Source organism: Carassius auratus, chromosome 26 (assembly GCF_003368295.1).
Source record: "Carassius auratus strain Wakin chromosome 26, ASM336829v1, whole genome shotgun sequence".
NCBI classification, from domain to species: domain Eukaryota; kingdom Metazoa; phylum Chordata; class Actinopteri; order Cypriniformes; family Cyprinidae; genus Carassius; species Carassius auratus.
The window spans coordinates 13,583,569-13,610,422 of NC_039268.1; the positions used below are offsets into that span (position 1 = coordinate 13,583,569).

Consider the following 26,854-nt stretch of genomic DNA (forward strand, 5'->3'; position numbering starts at 1 on the left):
AAACGGGACGCGAGGGACGCGCAGCAATCTCCGTTCTCCGGGAGCGAGAATGGGAGAGGAAAACGAAATGTGTCAATAGAAGACTGGAAGAATTGAATCGGGCAAATAAATAATTTGTCTTTTTAGTATTTATATCGCGCTGTTTAGCACCAGAGACGTGGGATATTTACCTTTAACATTATTCTTAATAATAATCGGCTGTTTTCATTACATAAAATAACTGCAGAGCTATTCGCCGCTTGGTAAGTGCCTACTCTTATCTCATCTTTCGTGTGTCTGATACTCATACATAGGCTTTAACCTATGTTGTAAAAGTGGGGTTACATTAAAAAAGGACTTGAAGATCCCAATCTGGCTAAACAAACTGGTTTAATGATACTGTCTGCTGTTATTGTGTGTCCTTATGAGAAAATTGCCTGGACAAAAAGACATGGAGCGTGTTAAAGAAAGGGGTCGAATTCATCTTAGTCATTTGACAATGGGACTGTTCCCACGTGCATAAAAGCTCTGCATCATCAGTCAATGAATTTAACTGACCAGTTGGTGGTTGGTTTGCAGAACTGTAATAAGCTCGTGTGATTGTCCACGCTTGGCTCTATCTCCAGTTGAGTCAAAAACGCCTCTTGTTTTTCTGGGTGTGTGTCCGAGTAGCCGATATGTACTGTGGCTATAGCGCATGGTCTAGTGATCAATGTGACATTTCGAGCATTTCATCATGTTGCGTTTATCTACCAACAACACTTTAACAGAGAAATAAAAAGTCCGTCACGTGTTTTCATTCAAACGCTGTATGTCGGCTTGATCCTGGGTGTGTTCATAACGCCCATACATTTCATGCCCCCTTCACCCCACGGTGGTGAACGGCGATGTTTTATTTCCACGCACTGTAATTATGCGTCCATTTGTGCGCTTTAAAATGAATATCAGTTGAGACAATGTTGTCAGCTTGCTGGTCTCCACCCTATCGTGCCCGTATGCTAGCACGCAGCTCTGTATTTTAAACTATACATCTCGATTTGATAACCCTATAAGGTTGATAAATGAATAAACACAGTTTATTAAGGTATTGAGGGGGGAAATTCAGGCTATGTAAAGATTTCCAGCGTGTTTAAGCGTCTTTTATTTGCTTGTCGCGTGCGCTCTAGGCCATGTCCAGACTGTGTTCATTGTCCTGCTACAGTCACTCAAGATCCTACATGTGTTTGTCATATGTCCTTATCCATGTATTTTCAATAACGTTTTTAATGTGATTCTTCATCCATGTCCTATGTGGCACCCATGTTTGGCTACTATCAAAGTGGGTGTAAATATAATTGGTGTTTATTCTCAAGAATAATTTTGTTACTCCTGACACACAGGATATGTCAAATAGGGATTGTCCCTTGCAAGCCTGGTTCATGAGAACAGGGAAATGACATCAAGAAGATGGGGACAGTTTGAGTGCTAGTTTTGTGATGTTATTGTTCATGGACACACCTCAGTTTTATACTTGTTAACTACTCATTAACCTCATACAGAACATGTCTAATCGAGATGAAAAACTGTACTTTTACACCAATCTGCACAAACGTAACAAATAATTTGAACTAGACTGTTTGTACATAACTGTGTCAAATAAGCAGTGCAGGCTGTAACTGCATTGGTGAGTCAAGCAAATCTAATTTGATGTTTTCTCTGGTAGGACTAAATGACTGACTGCAGCTTAAGTATATTTGACAAGATCCACTGAGGGGTGTCCAGCATCTCAAGTGCTTCTGCCAAATAAAAGTCCATGTAGTGAGAGATTTAATCATAGGAAGTTTCTCAATAAGTCCTTGACACTTTTTCCTTTACAGTCTGTGCCCTTATGTTGTGTCCTTTTTTTAGTCTGCTCTAGCTGTTCACTGTCAGAGGATGTTGTCTACATCCTTGATAGCTAATGGGTAGAAGGTGGGATGTAGTCTGTAATTTGTTGACCTTAAGAAAATACTGTTTTTCTCAGTTCCTTGTGCACTGCCATGTAGATAAGGGAATCTGTGGTCCTGATGAGTGTGGACAAAGCAGTTTAGATGAGAAAAACAGCTGTTGCTAATGGATCACAGCGAGACAAATATCTAAGTTGTCTTATGTGTGTGAGCAGTTTAACTAAACATGCTTTTAAAGTTAATGCCAAACTTGCTACAGATAATCCAGGTTTGCATGGGGCAGTTTTATATACAGTACATCACCTCCTTCCTCTAGTAGGTACATATAAAAAAAATAATAATAAAGTTTTGTTTTTAAAAACAGTTGGATATGAAATCAGTGATTTTTTTGTTCAAGAGCTGGGGCCACACAAAAGACTCAGATGTTAGTTGGTGTTATTTTACCAAAGCTCCCCCTCAGAAGAGGGGGCAGACCTTCAAAGAGAACAGTAACCCTCCGTGAAACAGTAGTGACCAGGGAAAGTGAAACCAGATAGGTCCTCGGCAGCTTCAAGGATCCACAATGGAGCACCTGGAGTCCAGCGAATGCCCTGCTGGTATAAATGCTTGGCACCAATCATCAGGTGTGCTTGGTTTGCTTTCAGGCCTTTCAGAGCCAGAAGCTTCAAAATCAGCTGTCTTTAATTTGCCTTAAGTAATTTGCCCAAAGTTAACTCCCTGACAGAACTGATTAAGCAACAGTTGAGAATGATTTAGCAAAAAAATAAAAGCATATTATTTTCTTTTGCATGTTTTGTAAATCTGCGGCTTTGGACATTGAGGAAAGAATGTTTTCAATGGGTCATATGATGTGATTTCAATCTTTCCGTTCTCTTTGTGACAAGCTCTTGGTGCATAAAGAAGATCTGTAGAATAGAATAGAATAGAATAGAATAAATCTTTATTGTCCACCGGGGTGGAAATTTTTCTTTGGCTCACCGCAACATACAGAACAAATAAACATACAGACAATATCTCGGGCATAAAAAATAAAGTTGCAGAGAGTAAATTCTCAAATCCAAAGAGAAATTATTTGTAAAAGTTAAGAGTCAACCATGCCCTCCTAAAACGGCTCATTCTAACACGCCCCCACATGTCTACATCATGATGTGGGAAGGTTTGCATAACACCGCCCAAATGTTCACGCAAAGAAAGAAGGCATAACTTTTATTTTCACTGTTGTAGGGCTGGGACAACGCGTCGAGGTCATCGATGACGTCGACGCAAAAAATACGTTGATGCAAAATATGCGCAACGATTCGCCGACCTGTTTTTATTTCTCTAAAAAACGTTTGCAAAACGTTTACCTTATGTGTGCTGAATATACGCGGCCGGATCAACATTCTGTCCAACATTATATAACCAATCCAGGGGTTTTTCTGCATTGATCTTTTTTTTTTTTTTTTGCCGGCTGTCAAAGCCTTATTTGATCGGTGAGTGATGTAGAATAGAATTAGCCATTGGTTCTTCTCATCTTCATTCTTTGGCAGTGAAAATAAAACAAACTTGCCTTTACAATTAAAAACACTGTCTCCTCTGCATGATGCTATCACACCAACCAGAGTGTCTGTGTGTGTGTGGGGGGGGGGGGGATGGGGGTCCGTTTCTCCCAAGATGGTAGGCGGAGATTATTATGCGAAGTGTTCTAGTGACGTACATAGAGATGGGCAAAAGATTTGAAATCTTTAACGACTCGTTTCAGTGATTCAGAGTCGACTCCTTACTTTACACGACCTGTGTATTTACATGCATTTTAAAAGTTTGATTTCAAGTCAAACTCATAGTAACAGACCTACATATCATAATGGGATAGTTCTTGGGTTTTTCCAGCATCTCTGTATGTTAATCAGACTACAATCATACTCCGTGTTGTATGCTTACACTAAAGGATAGAAGTAACAAAGGTGCATTCGATTTAGTCCTTACAATATTCAATTATACATTGTGTCATGTATGTTTAGACACTAGACAGACAAATGAAGACTGTAGTTTGGCTAAAACCACACTGTTAAAACTCTGCATGTAATCTCACTTACTCATTGAAACACTCCTAGAATTTGAATCTTTGTGATGATTCAAATGTTAATGTGATGTAGCCACACACTGAGTGTCATTCTTGACCAAATATTGACAAAGGTACTGACCTGTCTGCTCTGACCTCATCACATTCCAGTGAGTTTCTAAAAGAACTGAGGACAAAATGCTGTCGTGCTGCCACTCATATGATATGGGGAAAAGTTTAGTGAGACGTTTCTGTATCACTGGTAACTTTATACAACTTAGGGCATCCAAACTTAGTTTGGATGGACTTGTGCAGATGTCAAAATGGAAAGTTGTTGGAGGTGGCTTTTTTCTTATTTCAGGTATTCTGGGAAAAAGTGTTTGCGTGTTTGAAAGAAGTGTTTGCAACACACAGAATTTTTTTTTTTACTAAAACTTGCTAATCTGGCAAGAACAAATGAAGTGGTTCATTGCCGAGATTCTTAACTTTATTCTTCCCTTCCATGTGTCCCAATGATGCTTGACCTCTCGTGACATTAGTGATCTCACCATGACGGCAGCCCTACTTCATCCAGCTGGAAAAGATATCACTGAGTGTTCTTCCCTTCCTTCAGAACAGAGTTTTCTCATTCAGGACGTTTACATTAGTGAAAGAGAGGGATGACCAGTTTTTAGAAACTAAAACAAGAAAATTTAATTCAATGAATTACACAATTAAATAAATTAATAGAGCATAAGACGAGGAGAAAGGAGAATGCATCAAATCCAGCATCAGGAGTGATCTCATATCTCTGCTCTGAGAGTGAATGATGGGTCAGAGCGTATCCGGTCACCACTGTGTGAAATGTCAGCCCTCATGGAGTTATTTATTTGTTGCTTAATTGTTTACCGTTGAAATATTGTTGCTTACTCTTCCACTGCAAATTCCAGTATGTTTGCATCATAGCCTTTTGGGAAATAGAGTTGCCATCTGAAAGCAGTGAATCTGTATGTTGGGAAATTAAGTTAAATGAAAACAAAATGTTTAGAATGAAGATATGAAATGAATTTAGCTGAATCTGGTTGAACAGGCTGATGAGATCTGATGATTGCTATGGAGCCATTTTGTGCTGTTTTCAGTGCACTGGCACAAATGCCATATTTTTATGATTTTGAAGAAGTTATTTTAGACAGTTAAACACGCTCTTCCTCATGCTACCAACAGTCTACCAGTAACTTTACCAACTGATTTTTATTTGTTAGTTATAAATGTAAGCTTGTTCTACAAATGCTTGTTTCAGCAAAATAAGAACATACTGTTTTTATACCGCTGATATTAATTTCTTCACACACCTTCAGATGGATGTATTTTGGACAGTCTATTTTTTTTAGTCTTTGTGATAATGTGGGACTGTGTTTGTAAGAAACCTGAGTGCCTAACTGGATGAATTAAAAACATTCAATCAAGTTTTAGACTTTCTTCTAAAATTGCGGTATTTATTTTATACATTTTACCTCTCTGTGAGTATGTAGGATGGTGAAGCATGAGAAGCGTGATCTTGCAGCTGTGTGCATAAACACTCATTCAGGGTCATTCAGAATGTTTGAACTCACAAAACAGGTGAGCTCTGATAGCTGAAGGTCCATTTATTGTCTGATGACTATTGCTAGGCTTGTGTGTCCCTGTAATGGAGGTAGAATAGTCACCAGTCATCTAATCTTGTTAGTTTCATGGTTTTCCTCAGATAAAATAGTTTTCCCAGATAAAGACTAGATCTACTGTAGTCTAGACTAAAGCTTATTACTAAGTATATTTACCATTTGTGGTTTCCATTGATTTACTATTGATTTTTGGGGTAGGGCTAGACATAGTGTTTAAAAAAACAGGCTCTCTTCGAGAGGTACAGATTTGAGTAGTGATGACAGAGTGTGAATTTTTGCTAATAAAAGCTTTAAATCGCTCCGCAGATGTTAAAACAAACAAGGTTAGTGAGAGCCTTAGAAAGTTCATTAAACAGGATTTATTAGAAAGGAAACACACTTTAGACTGCACATTTCCTAATGTTTTACTTGCAGATTTAACCGACATATTTAAACTGTTAAGTATTTTGTATTAATCTTAAATGTCTTATAGTTTTTGGTTGATTTTATTTTATGAACTTTGTACTTATCATTTAAGATAGTCCTGTTGCTGACATGGTGTTAGGCAAACAATATGGATGACAAACAATGGATGTTCAAAAGGAATATTTATGAATATGAGAAATTGTAACACTCAATATGTCAGCTGTTGGCCCAGATATCCTGCTTTACTGTTAAAAGAGTCTTTGATTCGTGGTTAAAGGCATAGGTCAAAAATAAACATTTTGACATCATTTTCTCACCCGCGTGTCGTTCTAAACCCAAAAGATTTCCAGTCATCTTCAGTACACAAGTTTGAACCTTGAGGCCTGTTCTTTTGATCATATCACTTTGATATACAGAAGACTTGAATGAAACTGCTTTATTTATAAACTTTTATAGTGTATTTTTTTACTTTTTAATGGATGGACAAAAATTATTATTATTTTTTTATTTATTTAAAGTTTTTATGGATTTGAAATGACGTGGAATAATTGACATCTTCATTTTTGGGAGACTATCCCTTTATGGTGCAGTTATGATGCTGTACATTGGTCAGATTTTATCCCCCACTAAAATGTGTAACTAAATTTTTTTTTTTTTTTCATTTAAATAGATTTATATTTTTCCGATAAAAGTGGTAGTAACAGTTCTCTCTCTATAGCTACCATTCATTACTGTTGTTCAGCAGGATATGCTCTGATATGTTAGTCATGACTCATGTTCACAACGACTCAGATGGGTTATGAGTCAAGGTTGTTGTTTTTTTTTTTTTTTTTTTTTTTTATAAAAGCAGGTTTATGCCCCTTACAGGTGAGTGTACAGTGCAGTGTCTCACACACATACTTAGTAGATTCCAAACCACTAGTCACCCTCCTGTTAATATTTTAGCCACTATGGCTGTTTTATTGTGTGGCTGCTCCAAATAACACTCCCATGTGCCAGACCGGAAACTTTAAGCCTGTTTCCAGGTCAGTATCACTGCTCAGCTCAGTGGTTCTTTGTGGCCCACACACAGATTCAGGGTCAGCCAGCTTCGACAGCACACAGAAGGAACTCAGCACTTGTGTTTACACTAGGTATGCACACAATAGTCTGGTTGTGAGTACATGTTATACTAGAACTAATTAAACCGTTTTAAAGGAATAGTTTGATTTCTCACTCTCATGTAATTTCAACCCCCTTAATAAGACATTGTTCAGCTTGAGAACAAATATGTTAAACATGGAATCTCCACTGTGCTTGCTTGATGTGCAGTAATCATGTAAAGAAATGGTCTCTCTTAAGAAGACTTTGATTAAACCGGATGGTCATATTTTTCTTAGTTTTGAAAATGAACGGAACTCATAAAGGTTCGAGACAACATTGTGATTAATTAATTACAGTATTAAATTTTTGGTTAAATTGTTCTTTTGCAAAAGCCATGTATTATATTTTTTACAAACAAAATTATTATTTTGTGGAAGCCATAATCAGGCTGATTTTGGGTTCATCTGAACCTAGCTGAACACATTTCTTGGGAGTGTGTTAATGTTTTTTCCCTCCAACTTTACAGCAGCTAAAGTACCTCCACAAATAAAAGTCAGAATGTTAGTATTATATTTTGTAAGCAGTCATCTTTAAAAAAGAAAAAAAAAAGGTTGTGCACATATCAGTCCAAATAGTGTTAGTAGACTGGCAGCAGTCAGAATCAAAATCTGGAAAGACTTAAGAAGAATTATAGCAAGCAAGTCTTTTCTGACATGTTCATAAAACTGTATGGTCATCGTATGGAAGATTCTGAACTTTAGTTTTAGCGTAGCTGGAATTGAGCCTCATCAAACCCCTCTCACTGTGGGAATATTACATCTGATTAAATTCCCACAGCGTGTACTTTGTACAGCATAGAGGATCTATTTGTGGCTATAGAGTTTATCTAAGTGTTTTTTTACAAAATATAGAAAATTTGTAGAGAACTGATTAAATCCAGATCATGGTGCAAACCTAAAAGAGGCCATATATTTATATAATATCCATTAGAGAAAGTGAGCCTGCTCCACAGCTTTCACGGATACTCATCGTTTGGTCTTGTTATTAATATCTCCGTGATATATCAGATCAGTGGTGTCCCATTAAAGGACAGACGGAAGATTATTTGGATCCACATTTAACTATTATATCCTAGATATTTTTGTCAGCATACAGAAAGTGCCATCCAGTCAATGCTAATATCTTTTGATATTTCATGTTAACTTTGATCATTTTTATTGATTTGTCCCCTTAAAACCAGATGGTTCAAAATGTTTAACATGACCATCTGAGATCTTCTATTGATAAATATTTAAAGTACATAAGTTTATTTGTCCACTACTCCTGGTAGCGCTCATAGTAGCAATGTTCTCACACATTTATACTCATGAAATATATATATGTCTTGCTTTCTGAATTTCAGGCATTTCTGCTGATTCATGTCATCTGTTCTGCTGTGTGTGTGTGTGTGTGTGTTTGTGGTGGGGGGGTGGGGGGGCTGTTAGCTGAGGCTAGATAATCAATAAGATAGCATTAGGACATCCCTGGAGAACTTCAGAATAAGATAGATGTTCACTCTTTTACTCTTAGCTCTCAAAAATCCATTATGTAGTATTAGTGCCAGTTTCTGTCCATTGTCCCTCTTTCGGTTGAGGTCTACTGATGGGACCCCGACAAACTGCCAATCTTAGATTTTTCGATGTTGGAAATAAAACAAAAGTTACTGGAGTTTGTTTTATAAGTGCCATTTCAGTCTTTCTACTTCCAAATTTCAAGTTTTATTTAATGCATTACTTGCCATTTCTTTGTAATTATTTGTGACATTTACTAGCAATTTCTGAGTGACTATTGTTTTAACCATTTTTCCATGGCATAACCATTTCATTCACAAGATCGATTATAAAATCGCAGCTAGAACTTGTGATGGGAGGATCAGATAATTTTCCTAAATTCAGTCTTTAAATCTCATTCAGCAAAAATGAGCAAATATTTATTCAAGTAATTTTGTTCAGTTGAGCAGAGTTACATTAAATTGTAACATTTTGAACAGCCAAATTGTATTTAGCTAACACTGATGACAGTAATGACCATTGGATGACAGCAGCAGCAGACTAGCAGTGAAAACATCTGTGACATATATAAGAAGTTAGTTTTATAATCCTATGTTCGTGTTACCTATGTGCTTTGATGCACTATCAAGAAATCTGTGTAACAAGTACAGACTGAAGAACTTTACTTTGCTAATGCATTAACTTTAACAAACACATTCCTTTCATCTTTAATTGAGAACTTGTGCATCTGGGTCTGTTTGCCTGCATGGAAAGGGAAGAAAGAAATGCACTTTTAGGTTAGTTTGAGCTTGTAATTTGACTGTGGCAGTCAGCATGGGACACAGTCTCAACTCAAGTCTCTGCTGTGTAGTTTACTGTCTGTTCATATACTGTATATGAACACTGTTCGGTCTGTCTACTCAGCAACAATAGCCAGTTCATGGTAAAATCTCTCTACTGGAGTTTTCCTCTGACATCACCTCCACTGTTTTGGCCTCTGTTCTGTGCCCCCTCACTTCCCATTTCCTGTTCATGCAGGAAGTCTCTGCGTAGTCTTCCGCTGGGTTGTACCAATGGCAGGAAATGATAATGGACACACCTGGCCGTCATCTCGAGCTCCTTCTGTCACACAATATCAATTATGACATTATCATGTATGACTAAACTCATCTAGATTTCATCTCTGTGGCACTTTCGTTATACTCAAGTCAAGTCACATTTATTTTTAGAGCACTTTATACAATACAGTTTGTGTCAAATGCGCTTCACAGAGAGGAACAGGAAATCAGATTCGATTATGCAAACTCAACTACGGAGACTTTAAAAGACAATAGTGTCATTATGATGTACATGTTGTAAATTGATGCGTGTCACAATTTCAGAATAACCAAGTCATTTCCCTATCAAGCAGAAAGCCCAGGCCATCTGATGCCTGGGTGGTGATTTCATAGCTTTTTACCACAAAGATATTTTGTCTCAGTTCTAAACCAGCAAACTATTCTCTCACAAATAGATCACAAATATATAAATATAAAAAACATGCAACAGTGTATAACGGCTATATTTGTAAAACACCAAGTACATTACAGTATTATCCCAAGTGGAAAAAAAAGCTAAAATGTATTTGAATTACTTAATTTTTTTCCAAGTATACTACAAATACATTAACATATTTATGTGCTTAATTAATTACCCTGCAGTTGTACTTTTAATATACTAAACTGGTATACTTAAAGTCTGCTAAATTGAAAAAAATGTTGTGCTTAATGCACTCAATTGTGTGGAAGTAGTGCTGAAGTCCACTTTACACTTGAAATATCTTGCATTTGAAGACTGATATTATACAGAGATAGTACAATCCTTATTAATAGTGATATAAAACACACATTAGGCATAATATTAAAAAATGTGCATTGTGCAATAAAGAAATACTCCAAATAAAGTTTCATTATCATTTTATGTCATTGTATCCTAAGTGATGTGTCAATAAATACGTTAATGGATTGAAAGTATATATGAAGTACATGCTTACTTAGTATGAAATAATTTAATTTAATTTAGTAATTAATAATTAATTTGATTTAATATGATATAGTTTATAGTTTTTCTTTTTTTTTCATTAGGGATTGTTTGATTTTCTGGTAACGTAGTTAGTCACCAAAATTTTGGCAACTGAAAATAAAGGACTGAAATGCCAAAATAGTTTTGTAGGGATCAAAATGGTGATTTTTATTTACCACTTCTTTGGTCTTATTTGATGTGTAGAGTTATGGTTCTGTTTCGTGTAAATGTCAGTAGTGTTGAATATACCAAAAATAATGATGATAAGTAGTGATAAGTACAATTTGTTCAGGGATACTCCACCCCAAAATGAGGAAATATAGGACTTTTTTTTTTTTTAAGTACATTTACACTTTGATTTGAAAGAAAACATTGCATCCTTGTGGCGCGGCTGACACAGAAGAGCATACGTTGCCTGCGTTCAGCTCATATTCTCCAAAATGGCACTACGGTGATGTAGAGAGACACAGAGGAGACAACTTGTTGAATAAAGTCATTATTTTTGTTTTCTTTGTGTACAAAAAGTATTCTCGTTGCTTCGTAACATTCCGGTTGAACCACTGATGGCAGATGGATTGTTCTGACAATGCTTTTCATACTTTTCTGGACCTTGACAGTGCGATTTTCTTCTATATGGGACAGTCACAAGCCTCATGGTTGTGTCTAATATCTTAAATTGTGTTCTGAAGACGAACAATGATTTTACGGGTTTGGAATGACATGGGGGTAAGTGATTAATAGCAAAATTTACATTTTGGGGTGGAGTATCCCCCTTCTTTTATAAACATTTTGGTGCACCACTAGTTTCTGGGACATGCTTTTCAAACAGATAATAGTTCTGTTTTTGAAGCTTGAAACGTACACATAGGCATGCATAAGTTTCAAATAAATTTTGTGACTTCTTACCGATTTTGCTACCATGGTAACTGAAGTCACATGATTAGGGGTTTTTATACTAACTCACTGTCCAAACACTCCCACACCTTCCTTAAATTTTAACATCTTTCTAAAGACCGTATTTAATCAGGGAACTGTTTTTCAGCACCCTTGGTGGAATGTGTTGTTCAGTATGTCTTACACGCATGAGTCACACCCCCAGTGTCTAAAGAAAGATCTAATAAGGGAGTCTTTGCAAGAACACCACATGGTCTGCAAGTCGGTGAGCCACGGCTTTGTCATGCGCCACACACGCAGCGTCTCAGGCTGCCATGTGGACAGACGGTCGGCACAGTTGTGCCCTAGTGTGCAGCTGTGATCTGCTTTGCTCAATGGGACACACACACCCCTTTTCATACTCTTTACTTTTGTCTCTCATCAGCTGAGGTGTGTGTGTGTACGTCAAGGTTTTGAGGGCGTATAACAGATTGTGTTGTGACTTTCTTGATTAAGTGGAAAGAACAACGGAGTTTTCACACTTTTTGTTATTTGCTTTGAAATGGATTATATAGGTTATGAGTCATTGTTGTCTTGGACAATATTTGTTTGTTAAAAATGCCTGTTGGGTTTAATTAAAATAACCATCTTTTTCTTTATACCTTCTGTGGAATAAGCATTGTTTGGGGATACCGCATTACAAGTAACATGACTTATGTAATCAGATTACTTTTTAAGTAACTAGTAAAGTAGCGCATTATTTTTTAATTTAGGAGCAAATATCTGAGTTACATTTTCAAATAAGTAACACCAGTTACTTTGTTTCAATGTCCTGACTGACAGCTTGTGTGTTGCCATGTTGAGAGATATCAGGAGTAAGTACGGAGGCTTATCTCACTGGCACAAAAACAGTCTAATGCAAACTCAGAATATTATATAAAACTGCAATAAATAATTATGTAAAATGAGACCAATATAATTTATGTATTTGATCCAATTTTATTAATCAATGTCTTTGCTACTGGCCTTTGATGATCCAATTCAGTAATACTAATGAGCAAAAATTACACGTTTGTGTTTCATTTTTGTTATTGCTGATTGTTGATAATTTTCTCCTGTGTCATATTCTTCATTCAGGTACAAACGTGAATTTACATTTCCTTCAGCCTGAGGCATATTTGTTTTGAAAGGGCTTTCACATTTGTCAAAGATTAACTTTTTATTAAAAAAACAATTTAATCGCATCCAAAATAATTTTTTTGTTTGCATGATTTATGTGGTCTGTGCATATATATATATATATATATATATATATATATATAAATACACACACATGGATGTATATATTTCAGAAAGAATATGTTCTGTTTATATATTAAAGGTTTAGTTCACCCAAAAATGACAATTAGCCTGAGTTTTATTTACCCTCAAGGCATCCTAGGTGTATATGACTTTCCACAAGGATGTGTTTCCACAAGGATGTGTTTCTTATGTATATTTACGCTTTGATTTGAAAGAAAACAGCGCAACCTTTTGGCACGACTGACTCAGAAGTGCGTACTGCTGCCTGCGTTCAGCTCATATTCTCCAAAATGGCGCTACAGTGATATGGAGAAAAACGGAGGAGAGAAACTGTTGAATAAAGTCATTATTTTTGTTTTCTTCGTGTACAAAAAGTTTTCTCGTCGCTGCCTAATGTTACGGTTGAACCACTGATGGCAGATGGACTATTCTGATGATGTCTTTCATACTTTTCTGGAATTTGACAGTGTAACTTACTTGTCAGTCTATGGGAGTCGGGACAGTAAAAGGCTCCTGGTTTTCATCCAAGATATATTAAATTGTTTTCTGAAGACGAACTAAGCTTTTTTTATGAGTTAGGAACAACATGGGTGTAAGTGATTAATGACAAAAATTTTATTTTGGGGTGGAGTATCCCTTGCGTGTTTTGGACTTTTAAACAGAAATGCTGTTCATTTTGTATGTGTTTGTTTGTTTTTTTGTGATTTCAGTCATAAAGGTCATAAAGCAGTGTGCCTAAACTATAGTACAATATAGTCTTACCCTGCTTTAAACCGTGCATTTCAGTTAATATGATGGCATAGCAGTTGCATTCCTCACTCACTAGCGTTTACATTTTCTGTTCTGATGCACAAACAAGATTATATTCCTTCTCTCCTTCCTTCTACAGGCACAAGTGGACTTCAGTGTAAGAGAAAAACACTATACCAAAGGTAGGCCATTCCTATACATACAGAAAAATGCTGGTGTGCCTTCTTGTTATATAAATTTTTGTCTATGTGCAAAATAGCATAAATAATGTAAAATAATCAAATATTGCACAATAATAGTGTGCTTGACAAAAAGAAAAATGTTCTGTGGTGACTGAAATGTCTCGTTTAACATTTGCATGATAGATAATTTCTGCAGGAAGCTTGGTGACTGGTTTTTATTTCTGCCGCCTGTTTATCCCCAAGCTAACAGGAAGAAGGTCTCGACAAAGATGTCCATTGTGTACAATACATGTGTTTTCAGAGTAACCATTGGAAGTGCAGAAATGTCTGAGATGAAGAAAACATAGGAAGTGAGGTTGGAAAGAATGATGGAGATTTGGGAGAGGAGTGGTTGAAGGTTTATCATTCTGACACCACTGCTGGATTTTTGAGAATAATGGCAGGAATGAGTGCAACCATTTGAAGCCTTAGAGGATCTAGACAGCTCCGTTTTAACATGGTGAATGAACTGGAATGTCTCTGCAAATAAGTTATTTTAAATTAGTTTGGAGTGTTTGTGTGTGTATTCTTGCCTTGAAATTTTTTCCCAGCTGCTATAATGTAACCATGTCCTCTATGAAGACTCTGAAAGCTCCAGTCTTGACCCACTTAAAATTGGATCCAAATAGAAAGTACACTTTTAGACCTGCACCTGTGCTTGCAACTTAAAATATCCAAATTCAATTTTCTTAACGATTTATGTGTCAAGGATATAACACTTTCTCCTTCCATAATATTTCATTCTAAAACACACAAAAAAAATGCAATTCATAATGACTTTTATATTTCTCTTTTCTATGGTGAGCATGTTTTTAATTTCTGAATACATTTTTTTTATATTATATATTATTTTATATGATTTTATTAAAACTTAAGTGTTATTAAAATATTAGAGAATTTGAACATTTACTTTCACAAAAATATTTTGAAAAGTAACCAGTACAAGCTTAGATCAGGAAAAATGTTGTAAAATGTCACACGAGGCAGTGTTCCAAAAACATGATTTTTTTTTTATTAATAATTTATGATATAAAAAAAAAAAAACACACTTTATATTGTTATTGTAGCCATTCAAATTTTTTATTTACCAAAATACTGAATGATTACAGGTCACAAGAAACTATTATGAAAAGAATAGATATAACAAATTGACATAGCTTGCGGGGGGGAAAAAATCATTATCAACTGCCATGTCACTGCTCGATACACAAATGTTGTAGTAAATTGTTATGTTTGCAAGCTACAGTAGTGTGTGGAATCCTCAACAATCTGCTGATAACAGGCAAAGTATTTCATATTCCCTGTCCACAGCCTACAACTAGTTTAGAGTTCAGACTAAAAATTGTTTTAAAAATAACCTTAAGTATTTCCAGTCATACTCCGATGTTAAGACTCAGTGACATGAGGCTCTCAGTTGACTTGACTGTGTTATATCCAGGTTCTCACTTGCTGTCTCACCTTTGGCGTCTAGATAAACTGGGTTGACTTGTTTGGAATTACTCTTGGTCATAAAAGTAACATGTATCTTCATTCTTACGGCATGGGCACCTTTCTTTTCAACACTCTAACCAAACCAGCTGCCAGCTTAAAGTCAAAGGTCTTGAAGTCAAAGTGTGACAATGTGCCGCCCAGGTCTCAGCACCATGTTTATTTTTTGGGGGGATGGACATGGCATTCCCAGCTGCTGCAGACAAGAAGGGTTTGACACTTTTGTCATGTCTGTGTGTCCAGCCTGACATGCAACAGTCCCTCACAAAGTTAGCAGCTGGCCAGTGCCACACAGTCCAACTGTACATGAAGTGCAAAAGAGGAACTGTCAAATAGTCAAATGCTCACTGTTGTCTGTGGAAGCACTTTGGGAGAAGGTTGCACACAAGGTATGGAAAAGAGGAAATGGATATCGAGTAGATAATTTTCCCACTTGTTAATCGTCATGTGACAACACCGATGATACAGATGAATTAGCGTCAATTGCTTGAATGCAACAACAAAATACAACGTCAAACTCACATTAGCCTATATATAAAACAAAGAACTTTAACTAACAAAACAAATAAAAATACACCATGGTATAGCTCATTCTATGCCTAATATAAAATATAAAAAATAACTTGCATTACAAGTTTAAATTGGTATACAAAATAATAAGTGGAAATAAGTAAACATGTATAATAAATGACCAAATAAATAATAAAAGTGATCTGTGATGCGACTGTCGTTCGGCACGCTGAATTTAGCAGCCCTGTTCAGTTTTAAATTGTAGTGTATGTTCTTTTACTGAACTTAAATTATTTTTATTGCTAAAAAAAAAAATTCTAAACGGTGGGGGTCGGTGCTGCAGTGGGCAAGTGTTGTGGCTTAACAACGTTATCGCCGTTAGCACCATCTATCATGGCAAGCCTAACATCTGGAGTGCCACAGACACAAAGTTTTTTGACCAATAAAATTCACTTTCTTGTCATGCTTCCTTAACATACAGAAACAGAATAAATTAAGTACAGATATGCACAGTATGCGCATAAAACATTCTAAATATACATCGTATATATAAGATACAAACATTGATGTCACATGGACTATTTTAACAATGTCTTAACTAACTTTCTATTCTGTATGTTCTACTTTATCACAGTTATGTATATGAAATACTTGCTTATTACATCTGGATCGAGTACAAAACTAGAGGATTTGCTGACATTTAGGTCAGATGTGTTGCATAGTGGAAGGCTCTGCATCCATTAAAAGAATGTTCTTTATTGCAGATCATAGTCCTAAAAGCCCACTCTTTGTGCCGCCCATGAGTGACCGTAGGCACAGACACGACACATCATGTGCGTGATGGGATGCAGTAAACAAGCAGTAATTATGTTGTGGAATATGACAGGTCCCCACTATAATTGTTCAAGTGCAGAAGGGTTGGGAGGGGTTTCAGTTACATGACGCAGGAGTTCAACAGTCTGAAGGCCTGCAGGAAAAAGCTGGATGCTGCAGTACTGTCTGTCTAATGGAAGCAGTGAGAAAAGTGGCTGGAGTCTCGTGATACTTAAGAGCCGCAGTTCCTGACTGAACTCATAAATAGCTCATTCTAGGGCCATCACATGGGATATCTGGTACTGTCTTCAAGTACTCATTTCTTCATAGTGAATATTTCCTCTTATGTATCAGGTTCAGACTCTGCAGTATGTTGCAGGTTATTTTTTTATTTATTTTTTTGCCATGGTGCAGCATGTTTGGGTGTCCAGACTTTTGACTACACATTTCAAGCCACCTGGGACTGCAGTAAAGGGGATTGCTTGCTCATCTTGCCCTGAAGCTATACACACGTATTTCAGATACTTACACACACACATAGAGCAAAGAGAGTGGGATACTTGACAGTCAGCACTCTCCGTAAACCTGTGCCTTCGGTTTTTGTTTGAGCCAGGATGTGGCAGATATATAAGAATGAAGAATAGCAGAGGAGAACATCTGGAGGATACAGCTCATGGAACCACTTTAATCTACTTTTATTATTCCGCTGAAGAAAAAAAACAATCACATACCAAGTCTGTTTTTAAAGACCAACCAAAATGGTCGACGTTTCTGAACTCAGCACAGAGAGTATTCATTATGCAGACTCTCTGTTTTAAGACTTGCATCAAAAGCTCTGATGTAAGATGAGGAAAATAGTTGCCTCACGGGACCTGATATATTAAGATCGTATGACCAGCTCACTACTCACTTTAGCCCTATTCGGATGGGACTAGTTTTACAGGGGGTCGTTAGAGAAATCTGCGTTTCACAGACGTACTTGGTGATTTTAATCCCGTCCGAATCTACCACGTCTGTGTTTTTCTCACACAACCTCTGTGATAATTCCTGAGCAAATTACCTACTGTTTTTCAGCAAACTCAGTGATCCTCTGAACTAATCCCATCCGAATGCGAATGTCTCTGATTGCCGGTGATATTTTATTTCACAACGCGTTTCCTTGTGTGTTTTGGCCAATGTGAATTACCGTAGATGCTCTTACCGCGCGCATGTTTGATATATTTTCTTACCGGCAAAAAAATAATAATAAAATCAAGAGCAAGATCAAGTAAACTGTTTATACCCATTATTGGAATATCAGCATCTGGTAAGATAACTCACGTTCATTTATGCACTCAGTTACATAATGTTTTAATTACATTTGAAAATTAAACATAAGGTAGGTTTAGCCTACTACACAAAAAAAAAAAAGGAAAACAAGTTAAACTAAAGGAACCAAACATTAACATGGTTTTGCTAGACTAGCCATTTAGTATTTATTGTGTAATAATACTAATGGCAATCATTCTGAATGAATGCAATGCACGCATACAGAGCGTGTGATCTGTGTGATGCCCAGATGCACAAATCAGACCCTCCCATCTCTGTAATAAACACTGAGATGTTAGTCCCGTCCGAATTGGTACATGAAAATCGCAGACGTCAGGTGGTAAGAATCGAAACTCAAACGTAGTTTAGAAAACTAGTCCCGTCCGAATAGGGCTTTTATCTCAGTTTCCCACATTATTGGACACTTTTGTTTGTTGCATCCTTATATTATTCTAAACACATATGACTTCTTTCTTCAGTGAAACTAAAAATAATATAGATTTTTTTTTTTCATAAAACAGTTTATAGGGAACACCGCTGTTAAGCTACAAATATGAAAAAAACATCCCACGATTAAAATATAGTTGTTAAAAATATTCTCCTAATGTCGATTTATGTCAGCATTTGGTTAAATTTGCAAATATCCCTGTTTCAACCCTAAATTAACATATCTGGTGACAAATGTCCCCTAAGGTTCCTGTATGTTTGCTGGAAGTCCTCCAAATGTCATACTTCAGTGTCCTTTTAATGGTTAAAGGGATAATCCACCAATTTTTTTTTTTTTTATTCTCTCTTAATTTTTTATTCCGTTATCATCCCAGATGTATATGACTTTCCTTCATCAGTGGAACACAAACATTATTTTTAGGAAAATATTCCATCTTTGTGACTCCATATAATGCAAATGGACAGGTTTACAAAAGTTTACAAAAACCACACAATATGACATAATCCGTATGACACCAGCTGATGAATTAGTATCCTCTAAACCAAAAATGTGAGGTGTTTGTAAGAAAAATAGTAAAGTTTTAAACTTTTTGAACTATAAATCATAGTGTCTGACTAACTGTCAAATGCAGGTCAATGAGTTGATGCTAGACGGCATGACGTAAGTGTGTTGAGAAACTTGCAAGACAAGTGAGCTGACCATCAATTCTAGCACGAGTTTCACAACACGCTTTTTTGAATAATCTTTATCTGTCTTCTACAGTAGAAAGTAAGTCATATACATCTGGGATAGCATGAGGATGAGTAAATTATGAGAGAATTTCATTTTTGGGTGAAGTAAAGAACTCTACCTTTTTTAGTCAGTTGGGATGTCTGTAGACTAACATCGAATTATTTCACTATAATGGTCTCCAAAGTGTTTTTCTGTCACAAACACGACAGTCCAAAATCTGTATCCCTCTCAGTTTGGTGATTCTACAGTATTGGCACAAACTTCTGTGATTATGTGTCAATGGAGTTGGTGTTTAAGATCTTCCTTGTTCCTGGAATATTTTGGATCACTCAGTCAGACAGAGTGAAGGTCAGACTACGGAAAACGACACACCTTTTCCCTGGCGAATTTTGGACTTGTGTGGTTCCTGTATGAAAGGAGTTCTTTCACTGGGCCACCGGCTGTGCATGTGCGGGTGTCTGCTTTTTGTGCCATTTGGATAGCCAAAGGATATGACGTGGAGTGCTGAGTGAGAATCAATCCACACCCTAATAAAATGTCTTAAGAAACCATGTCAAGTGTTTCTCAAAGCTATTTCCCCTCTCTCTCCTACCGCCTTTCCCTCTGTACGTGCCTCATCTGTCCATTTCCTATGATTCAAATAAGATCTGTAGTTCTGAAGAAAAGGAATTTAGGTGATGCATTATTTTTCATAGGTCCTGAAAGAATTTGACTAAAACTCCTTTATACCTGTGAATGCTGATGATCATACACAAACTTAACCTAGAAATGCCTCAACAACATGCACCACAATGACTGACAGCTGTCAGATGTACTTCAGATGGGTTTGACTTGTTCCTGGATGCTAAAATATCTTCACACCTTCCTCCAGGATTCTTAGTTAATGCTGTATGAGGATCCATTCTCAGGAAAACAATGTATTCTCTGAGTTGGGGGTTTGTGGTATAGCCGACATTTGGCTGAAGGCTGTTTTGATCAGTTGTTCAAGTGACTCAGTGTTCACTTTCATTTCAATACAAGTGACTCTGTGCCTGCTCTATAGATATATTTAGAAATACTCTCTCCAGTCTCCAGTTGTCCCTCTGTTTTCGGTCTTTGCAGAAAATGATTTGATAACGTCTTTAATACAGAGACATAATGGGAAACTGTGAAACTTGCAATTCTGCAATAAGTGAAAATGTGAAATTAATAGTGTCCAGCTCTTTGGGTTTCAGAAAAAAGATAAACTGCAGAATAACAGTTTAAACAGTAAAGTTATTGCGTTGATGCACTGGATTCTTTATAATGATATTATAATGAAACAAAATTTCAAAAATATAGAAAATGGTCTAGACTTTGAATTTACCGTTACACTTACCATTCAGCTTAAGGTTTTATTATTCAGTCTAATGTAAATTCTGTTGAAATGTTGAATGACAGTATCACTATATAAAAATTGTTTTAGCATCTTATTTATATTTAAGATGGGGAATTTAGGAATTTAAGATGAGGAATATATATATTCAGATTCCCATGAACCGAGAGAGTTGTTCAAATTAAAAGCATCATGTTTTTTAATACTAAAAACATAATGTTTGTATCACTTTAGCTCTGCTTGGGATAGTTCACCCAAAAATGTAAATGTGTCTGTTGTCTTTTGTTTATCTTCGAAATGCAAATGAAGCTGTATTTTCCGTTTATTGTAAGTCTATATAATCATATATAAACATTTTCAAGCTTTAAATAAAAAGACCAGAAGACATTGTTAAAGTTATCCAAATGATCAAACAAATTTATTATAAGATTTTAATCATCATATAATCATTGATTAATGCACACATATAGAGCACATCAAATATGGTCAACAGAAGCGCATGCGCATGCATGATGCGCAAGAAGAAACCTCATTGGTTCTTGCATATAAAGATATCACATCTGAGCATCTATTTACCATATTTGTTGTGCATTACTGAATTTTCATATGTAAATAAATGCAAAAATTAAATCTGTTGATTCATTTTAGTAAGATTTAAAAATGAAAATTTAGGAGAAAGGCGTTAGTAAATCCATTTACTGTTCATTGTCAACAATTACCAACTCACATTAGTTCCTGCCATGTGATTCAGACACACTGGATCAAATATCAAAAAGATGTGTGTGAAATCATGGCCCTGCAGAGGGTTTTTGGGGCTTATATTAGAATACACTGCAATTAATGAGTCATTCTCTGATTCAGCTAATACATCAGCTCAGGACTTGATGATAGATTACACAAAGCATTGTCTGTGTGTGTGTGTGTGTGTGTGAGAGAGAGAGAGGTGGAGGGAAACGGTGAACAGGCAGAAAAAAAATGGTGAATCAGCCAGTATGAGTAAACATTCTTAATATGTTATTATAAATGTCTCGCATACTGTACTTGTGTGAGTGACTGTGCACTACAAAGGGAGATTTGTCTCTCAGGTTGCATTCTCCTCTCTCACTGTCCTCTATTTTACTTTGCTCTTAAGATGCTTGATTTTTTTTCTCTCTTCCTTAGACCTAATCTGTGTCCCACTGCACTATACAGCAGTGTTGTCACATGCCATTTTCCCTCAGAGACCGTCTGCCATGACACAAATACAATAATCTAATGTTTTAATTGAGGATATTTTCAGAGCTTCACAATTGCTCAAAACACACAATATGATGCTATTTCTGTCTATGGTGTGAGCATGGCCTCAAGTACCTTATTGCTTTTATAAAACTTTTTATAAAACATATTGAAATGTTACTTTTTTTTAAGCAAGTTCATTAAATGCTGTCCTTCTGCTAAAAATAGTTTCTGACAGCAACAGTAAAAGAGAATGTTCCGAACATGCCTCATCTAATGGAGCTTAAATAAAATCAGAGAATATGAGCTCTTATCATCTGCTGTTTTTTATTTGTATTTTTTAGGGGTGCTCCGATCACGATCGGCCGATCGTTAATGCGCATCTCGTCATTAAGGCCGTTTTCTAATCAGCGGTTAATTCCATCAGGTGCGTGATTTCACATAGAGCAGCTGTTACTACACAGAGCCGTTGTTAACTGAGAAGATGCGCCAAAAAACGCTGAAAATGAAGTGGATTTGCGCATCTTCTCTATTAACAACGGCTCTGTGTAGTAACAGCTGCTCTATGTGAAATCACGCACCTGATGGAATTAACCGCTGATTAGAAAACCGGCTTTACTGACGAGATGCGCATTAACGATCGGCCGATCGGAGCACCCCTAGTATTTGTATATCAAATCTGATATTTCTTTTCGCACACATACATCTGCTCATCTCCCAGCATGAGAAAACGTCTGTTTTCAGTCTTTTAGTTTTAAAACAGACCAATTCGCGGTACAGCTCAAGTTTGCATGCGTCATTACAGTGTAAACTGATGGACATACAGAATCATACCTGAAACAGAAAACTAATAACTACAGTAATATTCCCCCCTCACTTTGGAAACTGTAGGCTTCCACACAGATGCGCACTGCACTCACATCAACTCATCTCCTCATTTATCGGAAGGGGGAAGGGTGGGTTCATAAAATTAAAGATGAAAAATGCAACATAACGCCAACAGGGGTCACTCATATTTTATTTAATAAATAGCAAACATTTAAAGGGTTAGTTCACCCAAAAATGAAAATTATGTAATTAATGACTCATTTACAACCCTCATGTCGTTCCAAACCCGTAAGACCACTGTTCATCTTCAGAACACAGTTTAAGATATTTTAGATTTAGTCCGAGAGCTTTCTATCCCTCCATTGAAAATGTATGTACAGAAAGGTAATAAAAGGTAAAGGTAATAAAAACATCATCAAAGTAGTCCATGTGACATCAGAGGGTCAGTTAGAATTTGTTGAAGCATCAAAAATACATGTTGGTCCAAAAATAACAAAAATTACGACTTTATTCAGCATTGTCTTCATTTATTTGAATTATTTTCTGTCTTTAACACTGTTGCCCCTGTTCCATATGCGCCACCTGCAGTCAGAGAGTGAATTTATGTTTTCATTTAGCCTGTCTGCTGTTTTGTTTTTCTCGTGAAGATTCTCTGGTTTTATGCAGTATAGTTTCACCAAATTAAAGTCAGACTATCCAGTTTTTGCTTCACATTTTGTTCGAGTAATAATTCATTGTGAAATCAATATCATGAATTGTATCGCATTTTAAGTAAAAAAAAATTTAAATTGTTACATCCCTAATAATAAGATCTAGCAGAGATTAAGAGTTTCAACACTTGTCATGCTTGGTTTTTCATGTCTAAAATTAATGTTTTTATTTTATTTATTTTTTACGTCCTCACAAAGCCAATTCTTCACGTTGTGTAACGCATGACAAGAGTTGAGTCTGAAGAACTGATGTGTGGAAAGCAGAGCTAAAAACACCCACTGCTCTACCCAGCCACATTTGAACCTCTTTTACTGAAACATCCATTCATTACTCCACATGCAGATCACAATCAGACATCTGTTTGACAGTACAGTAACATATTCTTTAAATGTCTCAGTATGACAGGTCAAAGGTCATAGGTAGGTCTTTTTTTTTTGGTCACAAATGACCAAAAAGCATTTGCAGGAATGTTAAAACAGCTATTACTGCTGGTTATGAAAATGAAGTGTTCTCTTAATGAAGTGTGTCAGTAAAAAGCTTTTGCAGAATTTGTTTTCATCTGGGAAAAACATATGTACAAGAGTTGAGAAACAAGGAAAAGGGATGGATTTAGAGTGTCATTGCTGTCTAAGTCTTCTTTCTGCTATTTATCTGATCAACTCTATGTGGTATCACACAGATTCAAAGTCAAACTGTGCATCAGAAATGTATGTGGTCATATCTCACTTCGTATTTACCAAGATTATTATATTAAAACTTCAGTAGAAAGTTTACAATTTCAGTGCAGATATTTTTATTTTAATACAACATATAATGTTGTGTTACCAATCTAGACACTACAAAACTACAAAAAGGGTTTGTAAGTTATACAAATTTACTACAATTTCAGTTCATCAACCCTCAAAGAATGTATGGCTTCACACTTGCACAGCTTCATTATCCTAATGAAAAAAAAAACATTTTTTGTTGTCGTTTAGTTGTTTCTTTTGTATATTTGGATGACCCAGACACGTACTTGACGGATGTGAGGGCTGTATAGCACTGTTACTTCAGGGAGAAGGTCATGTGAATTCTGTTTGTCCTGTTGCTTTGCTTTTATTCTGAAGTGCTAAGTTATAGGCTAATTCAGAAGTTGGCATCTGCTGGAAAGTGATTTATTAGATTTGAGTAGCACTCAGATCCCTGGGCTGTGTGTGTTTTGCCATATGTCGTGTGTTTGGGTTGGGATGAATAATAACATTAGCACACATGCCACTTGTGTGTGTGTGTGTGTGTGTGTGTTTATTTGTGGCCAAGCTCACAAGCACACTTGTGTGTGTTTGAACAAGAGGTCAGGGAGGTAAGAGTGGCAGCTGTAGTGTTTCTTCTTGTTCTGCTTTGACACCGTCTGTGTGTGTTTTTGAAAGAGTGAGACTGTGCACATGGAAAAGGGTGGTAGCCTGCTCACCCCTCTTCCTTTTCCTTTCCCCCTCCTTGGCCAGCCATGATGTCATATTTAGCCTCATAGCAGGAGAGCGAGTGTGTGTGTGTGTGTGTGTGTGTGTGTGTGTGTGTGTGTGTGTGTGTGTGTCAGCCAGAGAACAGCTGCTGGAGGGTGGTGGGAGAGCCTTGACAGAACAGCTCGCCGGGGAAATAAAGAATTCTGTACATCCTGGACATTTCCTGTCTTTCCCTCTGTCCCTCTCTTTTCATTTTTCTATCATTTTCACTTACAGTCGCCTTATGAACAAGTAATATTTCATGACTTTATTAAATGCTATAAGCACAACAATCCGATAATTTAAATGCTTGAAAAATATTTTTAATAATTATAAATTATGAGCATGTTCATTTAGAACATTTATTATTTGATTTGATGGCTTGTTTATGTGTGTATTAAATGTACCATCCAAAGAGTTTCATCAAGGCTGCATTGATTCATGTATTACTATTAATTATAAATAATATTACCATTTAAAATATTTTTTTTCATTGCGAATGTATGTTAAAATGTAATTTATACCCGTGATGAAAAAGCCAATAAGTTTAAAAGAAGTAAAATGTATTTAAAATAGACATTGTGTCACTGTACTGTCACTTTTGATCAATTTAATGCACTGAGTAATTAAAACCCTAACTTGGTTGCATAAAAACATTTATTTTCATGTAAAACCGAATCCTTTTCTGTGTCCGTGAGGCTTGGTTACTGCTTTTTTTGTTCACTGCTGACAGCAGGCCGTAACCTTGATGAAAAGTAGAGCAGGAGCCATTTTGCTTTGCAATGTTCCACCCTCACATTCACAACATCCCAACAGACACTTGTTTACTTATATATTATAAAGCTTTAAATGGCACCGTTCAGTTAATTAGCACATACAGATATACTTAATTTAATAGAAGTCTCTTTGAAAATATCACAAAATATAAAGGGCTTTTGTTTCTTAGACTGAAGCACCTTTTTAGACTGTGTGCAGTGGCAGATTAAATATAAAGGATGAATATATTGTCTACATTTTGTACTTCACCATTTTGTGTGTGTGTGTGTGTGAGAGAGAGAGAGAGAGAGAGAGAGAGAGAGAGAGAGTTTAGCAGAGCTTAGTCTAAACCAGCAGCTGTTAAGCAACAGGGAGCCAAGATAACACACCTCTCGAATTTCTCTCTACTCTTGTTCTCTATTTCCACCTTTTTTTCTTTTTTCATTTTCTGCTGTTCCATAATTTTGCTAAATCTCCTTTTGTCCCATACTCTCCCCTCTCATTCCCTCTCTCTTTTTATTCATCCTCTTTTCGCTTGACTGATTATGCAGAGCCGTGGCCGTCTGCAGTAGAGTGACTGAAGGCTTCATTAGCATCCTGCTGATCTGAAAGCGGCGAGACCGAGCACGGGGTTACAATGATATATTTGCAAGACTCGATCTACTGAATTAAGCACCTTGCTGAACTGAACCTCTGATTGTTTCTTGTCACTGGACTTGCATATGCAAACACTGGAAGACGCAGCTCACCCAGAGGGGTCTGAAACCATCTTATATTAGTAATGGTAAAAACGTTCAGTTTGCGGTCTCCTGCTGATCTAGGATCTGTTAGAGTGGATGTTAGCAGGACTGTATTGTAAGAAAACAAAGGCACCAGGACTCTCAGATTCTGAAGAGATATTTATGCAGTTGAGCAAACTTTAACTACATCTGCAGAACCACACTCATGGTCTTTTTTTCTCGCTGTAACTACCCAAAATGTCTAATCAGCTGTTAGAAACGCATTGCAGTTCAAATCATTTTTTTTTTAAGAAATCAATACTACTTTCGTCAAGGATGCATTACATTGATCAAAAGTGACAGTAAATGCATTCATAATGTTACAAAATGTTTTTAAATTATATTAAAAATGATATTTTGATCTTTCTGTTCACCAAAGAATCAAGAAAGAAATCTGTTCCCACAGATATTTGAAGCGACATTGATAATAAGGAATGTATCTTAAGTAGTATCTTAAGCTTATGTTTCTTAAATTGTCATATTAGAATGATTTCTAAAGGATCATGTGACACTGAAGAGTGGAGTGATGGCAGCTTTGCTCTGCATCACAGTAATAAAGTATATTTTATAGAATTCTTAGTTATTTAAAATTGTAATAACATTTCACAATATTACTGTGTTTACT

At 36.3% G+C, this 26,854-nt stretch overlaps 1 protein-coding gene across 1 annotated transcript in view; it reads left to right on the plus strand.

The window, feature by feature from the left end:
• Nucleotides 1-26,854, plus strand: part of raph1b (Ras association (RalGDS/AF-6) and pleckstrin homology domains 1b) — a 52,772-nt gene continuing 25,918 nt past the window's right edge. The window contains exons 1-2 of the mRNA XM_026203517.1: nucleotides 1-242; nucleotides 13,728-13,770. The gene's annotated coding sequence lies outside the window, so the exon portion shown is untranslated. The remainder of the gene's footprint in view (nucleotides 243-13,727; nucleotides 13,771-26,854) is intronic.